General features: G+C 50.4%; 1 non-coding gene across 1 annotated transcript; it reads left to right on the plus strand.

Annotated features, from left to right (window-relative positions):
- The first annotated feature begins 5306 nt into the window (after positions 1–5306).
- Positions 5307–5378, plus strand: trnah-gug (transfer RNA histidin (anticodon GUG)). Its single transcript has one exon. It is a non-coding gene; the product is annotated as a tRNA-His (tRNA).
- Positions 5379–7642: the final 2264 nt, after the last annotated feature.

The raw sequence follows: 7642 nt of genomic DNA on the forward strand, positions 1-7642 counted from the left end.
ATTTTGGACAGCGTGTCTCAGAGGTTCCGGAGAAATGCCGAGATATTGTTAAAGACCATGGCCCGCAATGAACCACTAATAGCCTGGAATGAAAAGGGGGAATTTGTGTACAAGGGGGCACCCGTTGAGGGCTCTCACATGATTGATCTTGTCAGGGCTCTCACGCAGCAGCAAGCAGTTGCTGGCGGTAAGAAGCCAAAAGGTTGGGATGTGTTCATGGAGGCTATGGCTGAAATCAACGTGCCGGGCACCTTGCTAGCCAACGCTGGTAACCGAGAGCTACTTGAAAAATTCAAGGCTGCCCCGCCGGGGTGTGCCGCGTCGGCCAAAACTTTAAAACAACCGGTAGAGTTGTCGACGGTCGACCCGGTCTCTAAGATAACCGCTGAAAGGAGACGATCATTAATACCTAGACCCACATGGCTGTCTTTGTAACATTTTTTTCTCTGGGTCTGTGTGTTTGTGTTAAATGACTTGAAATGTATATTAAAAAGCGTGCGCAATATGTTTAAAAATGGTTTGTCTGTAACATGTATTAAAAAAAGCTTGAGCGCTGTAACAGCGAATGTATAATAAAAATATTGTGTTGATTTTCATCCATGTTTTGTGTTCTTTTTAAATAATAACCACACAGACGTCGAAATGGTTCGATTTCATTTTTATTTTAGACGACCGATTAACATTTATGACATGTTTTAAATTGTCGTAAACACCCGCATAATTGAACATTCGTATTTTCAAAGGGCTTGAAAGGGTACAGGGGTCTCCGTCTCACGACACGACGTCGGTTTTTCAGAAACATTTCCACCATGCGGTCATTCTGGATTGCATCCGTAGAATAAAGTTCTAAAATGTTTCTAAAAGATAAACCTTTACATCTATGGTATAGAAAAAAGACGCAGTGTAGACCGCAGGTCACTGCAAAAGAATCTTGCAATTATCTGTTATATTAAAATATGGAGTTAGCATTTCTGTTTAAGAAATCATTAATGTTCTTGGGAAAGAAAAAGGCTTGGGGTGAAAATCCGTAGGAGTCGAAAAATTCTGCGCCCTCGTCGTCGGGTAAGTAAATAGCCAGCCAGTGTTCACCGGGGCGGTCGTGTGGGTGAGTATTAACTATTAAACTCAGAGGGCGCCGCGCCAGTCTCTCGCTCGGTAGGGCATCACTGGGGAACACGCCTAGAAAACTGTCTCGGGTATAGCGGTCTCGGGTTAGAATGTCTTCCAGCTGTTTGGTGTTCATCTTTATGTGCAGGTTGTGTGGTCTCCCAGTGCTTTTTAGCTGAAGTCGTAAATGACTTGACGTCTCATATCCAGCTCTATCACGTTGTCGAACAGCGCGTACACAACCATGTTAACTGTAGTGGGTAGCGGGAGCGCGAAGCGTATTTCAGCTCTCAGATTACCCGTTTTGATAAGTGAATAATGTCCTGTGCACTCGTCGTCGGGGCTGAGGTTGAAAGCGAACAATGTGTAACCGCGCGCGTACTCCTCGCGGTCCACCAGAACTGGTTTGTCTTTCAGACGCTTCCCGGCTGTTTCCACCAGATTAAAATATTCACGGACGCAATGTCCATTCTGGAAGTCTGGTTGAAGCGGTTTAGTGGGGATTTGTTCCCCGTCCGCGTAGAGAGCCAGAAAGTTAACGTTGTAGTGTTTAAAATTGAAGGGGTTTTGGGTAAAACTGCCGCTGAATGCCGCGTTGTCCACAAACCCCAAAATGACCACTTTGGGTAACTGCCCGAGAAAGAGGTTTTCTTGGTTACACACACGGCTGCCTGCTGGCAGGCTGAAGACTTTCATCTGTACGCGGTCTATGGGGTATTTAGCGTTGGCCGTCAGGAGTGCTTCGGCGTGTCCCAGTCTGACCCCAGGTGACACTCTGACTCTTTTCACAAACAAAGATGCAGAGAGTACGCTCAGTTTGTGTTCTCCGGCGTTGTTCATTAAGCAGAAAGCATCTCTGTTTCGCGTGAGTTTTATTTTCAGGTCTACGCCATTCAGAAGTAGTTTGTCCTGAAAAAACAGGTCAGCGTGAATGTGACCCAGGAGCTCCAGTTTTCGGCTTTGCGCCGTGTATGATGCTCTTTTTCGGAACCCCTGATTGGGACCATCCAAAATTGTGGACTCGTGTTCCCCGGCTGTGTCTTTGTAAAAGAGACCTGTTGAATATTGCGTCTTCAGCGTCTCTTCACTGTAGTTCAGGACCGACTCTATAAAGGCTCTGTAAGGATAGCAGTTGCTGCTCTGGCTGATCAATCGGTCTCCTACGGTGATGTCAACCTGGCTGAAGATGGCAGCGATGGGGTAGTTCACCAGGCTCACACGGGCTGCCGCATCAATGTCCCGACCGTCTGCTTCCGTTATTTTACAGGTCAAATAGAGCAGCGTGTTGTTTAAATCTAAATAATCTTCACCGTTGCCTGCGACGTAGAACTCCAGAGTTGCGTTTTCCGTGAGGGCCGTGAGGGGTGGAACTTCTATGTAAAAGCTTTTCTCGACGCTTGTTTGGGTAGGTGCTAATTGAAATATGTCCAGCTCCAACTTGGCGCATTCTGCAGACCCGCCGTGAACAAAAGCCATGTTTAAAATATGTCTCGTTTCGTGTCGCGTTGATTGCGGTGTGTCACGCTCTTCTTGGTCGACCTGAAGCTTCTATGAGTTGCCTGTCTGCGCTTAGCCGTTCTTTTATCAGGTTTCGGCGGCCCCCGACGGTGGGATGATGACGTCTGTCTTTTTCTACTGACACCCCTGCGGATGTATGCTAGACCCGAACCTTCCTGCTGATGTGCAGCCACCTTAGACATGACCGCGCTTGTAACGTTGCCGACCACGTCTTTGGCGATGTTTTTAGCTGCCAATGCCATGTGCGGCTTAGCTATTTCAAACCCGCGTTTCAGAAAAGGCACGGCTTTTCTAAATAGCGCTCTGAAAATACCCCCGATACCAGCGCCGTACTGAACCGGTAGCCCTGAAAATCCTGGTAATCCATAACCAGCCTGTTGTTTGTAGTAGTGCGTATACAGAGAAGGATCCCCTAGCTCTTGATGACCGTCATCCTTTTAGATGTTTGACGCTTTCACAGGTCTGAAATGCAGCTTGACGATGACCTTTCCAAATGCAAATGACACGTGTTCGTTTTGATCCGTCTTTATTTCAATAGTGATGTTGTTAAAATGGTCGATGCTCACCGGCACGTAATGGGGTTTGTCGTACAATACTGTGACGAATTCACCATCCACGCCTCTGAAGGGCACACAACGCAAAAGCGGTGCGTAGACGTCGCCTACTAACTGGTGTTCTATGATATCGGTGTATATATACATGGTGTTAAATCCGCCAGTCATATCGACGGGGTGCGGTGATTTTACACCCGCTACACCCGAATTGAAACCCAACATCCGCGCTAGGCGATTACGCAGCTGCATAACAAACCGTTTATCACTAACAATCCTTACCGACCGGCTAATGGGGTTGTATTTAAGACTTACAGCCGATAACTTGGATTTTTCAGCAGCCCGTTTCATTTCATGCAAGAGCTGCTCGATGTTGCCGTAGTACCCTCTCGGTAAGGTACAGGTCCAGATAGTCTTGAGCTCCTCGCTGATGAACAGAAAAACTTCGTCTTCATCAAAAGTGTTTAGTGTATTCGGATAGTGTAGTTCGACCAGGCCCACTTCCCAGCCCCCGTCCAGGTCAATCGCCTTTGCCAGATGCTCTGTGAAGCACGCGTTAGTGTTCTTTGGAAACATCTTTGAGGATGAATTACTGGCCAGCGTCACATAGAAACCATTGGGGTTCATTTTTCACCACCTCTATATGTCTCGGACCTCAGAAGCCTTCACCCAACTATTGAATTTATCGCTCCAGCCACGCCACTTTACCAAAAGCTGTTTGCTTTTGCCACGACCCCTGGTTGCTAAAATCGTTTGGATGCGGTAGACGTTCTCAACATCCGGGTTTATCTTCTGTAGCTCTTCGGCATAGAAGGAACCCTTAATATCGTCGCCTGCGTAGTCCTGCAGTTTGTAATAGGGTCTCAGAGCCGCGGAACGCTCTTTGACAATGAAAATTTCATCTGTGAAGGTCTGTTCATATCCCTTCTCAAACACTCCCTTTATTTTGGACACCCGCACGCGATCACCCACATTAAATGAAAACTTTGACGGTTTTCTCTTAAAGTGCGCGTCATAGACCGTTCTCCACACCTCAAGGGAGTTGTCGGGCGTAACAGAAGCCGGGGTTCTTTAATAGTCGTGTGGTAACTATGGTTATAAGCGTAAATAAGATCTGAAAGGACGTCGATATAACGAAAGGTGTTTTTGTGTGTCGGGTACCTCCACATTTTTGTTTTAATAGTTCTGTTAAACCTCTCGACCACACTAGCCTTCACATCGCTGGCCGTATTGAAATGTTCAATATTCTCACGTTTGAGAAAATTTTGGAAGGTCCTGTTAAGAAATTCTTTACCCTCGTCCGTTTGTAGCTTTTTAGGAGCACGCCCCTCTTGCAGTATATTTCGGAAAGCGCCTGTCACGGCCCCACCAGTCTTGGTTTTCAGCTGCACGGCCCAAGCGTATTTAGACAGCATGTCTATACACATTAAGATGTAACAGAAACCGTCGTTGAACGCGTGGTGTTCTCTCATGTCCACCAAGTCGGCCTGCCACTGCCAGTCCATTTCGGACACCAGCGTCCTGTTTCTCTTAAAACGTACGCGCGCCGGCTTGTGCAGCGTATAAGCAGCCTGGCCGGACAGCCACTCGACCACCCGGCCACGGCTGGCGCCGCGCACACCCCGGGATCTCGCGGCCCGCAACAGACCCCCTGCGCCGCCGTAACTGCCCAATTTCCTAGGGTTATAATAGAGCGCACTCAACCCCGCGGCAGACATGCTCCCCATTCCGAAGAAATACACACTCGCACACACCCAGGGATGCGCCGGCTGGGGGCTTTGGGACCCCGAGGTGCCGGGGCGACCGGCCGGTGGGGGTTCCGAACCACACCATTGGCTCCTGAGGGGGCGGGACATGCACAAATAACAACACGCCATAGGATGGCTGGGGGGCGGGACAACCAAACACCGTGGACGACCATTGGATGGAAAAGGGGGCGTGGTACCTGTCAAAAGTTTGACGAAAGGTGTCGCTTTATACTACTAACACGCAAGAGAGTTGTCACTCAGAGTGTCGAAGGGTCGATGTATACTGGGGCTCAGTTGAAATGCAACGTCAGGACTTTTCCGAATTATGTCACACGAAGAGAGCACAGCCCTTTCCGCCCTGCCGCGTGTGTCTCGGTAACTCGCTGTGATCGTATAGTGGTCAGTACTTTGCGTTGTGGCCGCAACAACCCCGGTTCGAATCCGGGTCACGGCAGAATAGGGGCGTCTGCTTTTACTACTCGCACGAATGAAGGCAAAAAAAAAGCCAATCGATGTGAACGAACGGCGCTTTACAGAGGAGTACTGCCTGACTGGATCGTTGATGAACAACAGAGGCCACTCCGACCTCTTCTCGGTTTTCTTTAATGACTTACTAAGGATCTTCTTCACATTCGCCCATGCAGGGGAGGCCAGTTACACCAAAGCAAACGCAGGAAAGTGCATTTCAAGCAGAGACCAGGAGGGACTTGTTTACACCGAGAGTGGGCGGAGAATGGAACAATGCGCCCAGCCCTGTTGCTGGAGCCGATTCTTGATGAGCTCTTGGGCTCACTAAGAGGCCCCCGCTGGATGCTAATCTTTCTGTTGTTCTTGCAGGTCCTGCGCTGCTTTTGAGCCGACAGAGCTCGTCCTGGTCTGTCGGCACAGCCCAATTGCAAATGATCGGCTCCGCGTACAGAAGGAACGTGCGTTTGGTACAAGAGTGCACGAAGGCACCGGAAATACATTGGGAACAAATGACCGGTCGCTCAAGACCTCTGTGAAGTACAGGAGCGTGCAAAACGAGGCTGTTTCCGCCCGGTCTCGAACCGGGGACTTTTCGCGTGTTAGGCGAACGTGATAGCCGCTACACTACGGAAACCTGTAGGGACTGTTGCTGGTGTCTCGCTTGCGTTTCGGGCTGAGAAAGGGACGCGTCACTTTAGGTAGGTGGCGCTGGAGAGAGGAACAAAGGGCGCGATGAAACAAAATGCCGAAACCCGGGATCTTTAGATCTTCAGTCTAACGCTCTCCCAACTGAGCTATTTCGGCAGTGCGCAAAGCCCACAGCCACCTGCTCCAGCCTTCCTGTGTTGTGGCATGAGCGCACCAAGAGTAGCGGGAGAGTGTTGCAGGAACGTCACTCAGAAGGAAAGCCACCCAGCTGCGCCCTCTGAGCTCTGTCCAGCGCATCTTCCTCGCATGGACTCCTGCCTGCGACGGGCAGGAAACAATTAGCAAGAACAGAACGACACCCCATGGGTGTCTCATGACCGCACCTTAGGTTGTGACACGTGCAGGTGTGAGGGGTTGCCGGGCTACTTTGGAGCAGAGCTTGGGCGGAGGGGGGGCGGGAAAGCAGACAAAGAGGTGACACCTCAAGGTCTGCACGATCACAGCTCTCCGCCGCCCCAGGCTTCCGCTCGATAAGCTACTGGACACACCCGCCCCTCCTCACACAGACCGTGGAAAAGCCCCCGAGTGGGAGGGCTCGCTCTTCCTCCCAGGAGCTCTTGGACACGACGCCCAGACAGGGCGCGGGGAGCTGCCGCCTGCAAACACGACTCCAGGCAGGACTCCACTCCGCAGGAGCCGCAGAGCAGAGGAGATGAGGGCAGCTTAGCTCCTGTGCAGAGACCTGAGCTGTTGTTGCTGTGGATGCTGTCTTTTCTGCACTCGGGGTAGGAGTGAATGTTGAGTTGCCCTTAGAAATGAAGCAGAGCACTTCAACGGCACGGGTGTGTGTGTGTGTGCGCCCTGGTGATTCTGGGAGACAGATCGAACCTGGGCTAAAAGAGAGGGGGCTTAGCCCTCTTCCATTTGCTAGTTCAAAGTTGTACAACCCCTTTGTATCTGCTAGGCGGCGCAGTCGTCGTGCACAAAGAACACTTTGAAAAGCGTCAAAGGCAAGTCATTCCGAGTTGGTCGTTTGTGTTTTCCGTTCAGACGCGAAATGCTGACATGATCTCTCGGCTCCTCGGTTGTCATTTCTGCTCCGTAAAGGAATCACAGCACGCGTCGGCTTCCAGCATGCTGGGTCGGGACACGATGCTGGGGGTTGGAGAGAGCGATGTCTTCCTCGTTAGTATAGTGGCAAGTATCCCCGCCTGTCACGCGGGAGACCAGGGTTCGATTCCCCGACGGGCAGTAGCTTTTCTTTCACCTCCTTAGAGAAATTACTGCCTTTCACTTCTCTGTTTTCTTTCACAGCGTCGTGCACCTTTTCATTGCTCTCGCTTTCAGAGCCTCCGCACGGCACATGACTCGACATCAGGAAGCACATTGAAGTGAAAGCAGGAAGCGCTGCGACATGCACTGTGCAGATCCAGCCACACTAAGAGGTGAGTGGGTCTGTTCGATGCACAAAGAACGCTTTGAGAAGCGTCAAAGGCAAGTCATTCCGAGTTGGTCGTTTGTGTTTTCCGTTCAGACGCGAAATGCTGAAATGATCTCTCGGCTCCTCGGTTGTCATTTCTGCTCCGTAAAGGAATCACAGCA

This window comes from Lepisosteus platostomus, chromosome 5, assembly GCF_059453375.1.
Source record: "Lepisosteus platostomus isolate fLepPlt1 chromosome 5, fLepPlt1.hap1, whole genome shotgun sequence".
Lineage (NCBI taxonomy): Eukaryota > Metazoa > Chordata > Actinopteri > Semionotiformes > Lepisosteidae > Lepisosteus > Lepisosteus platostomus.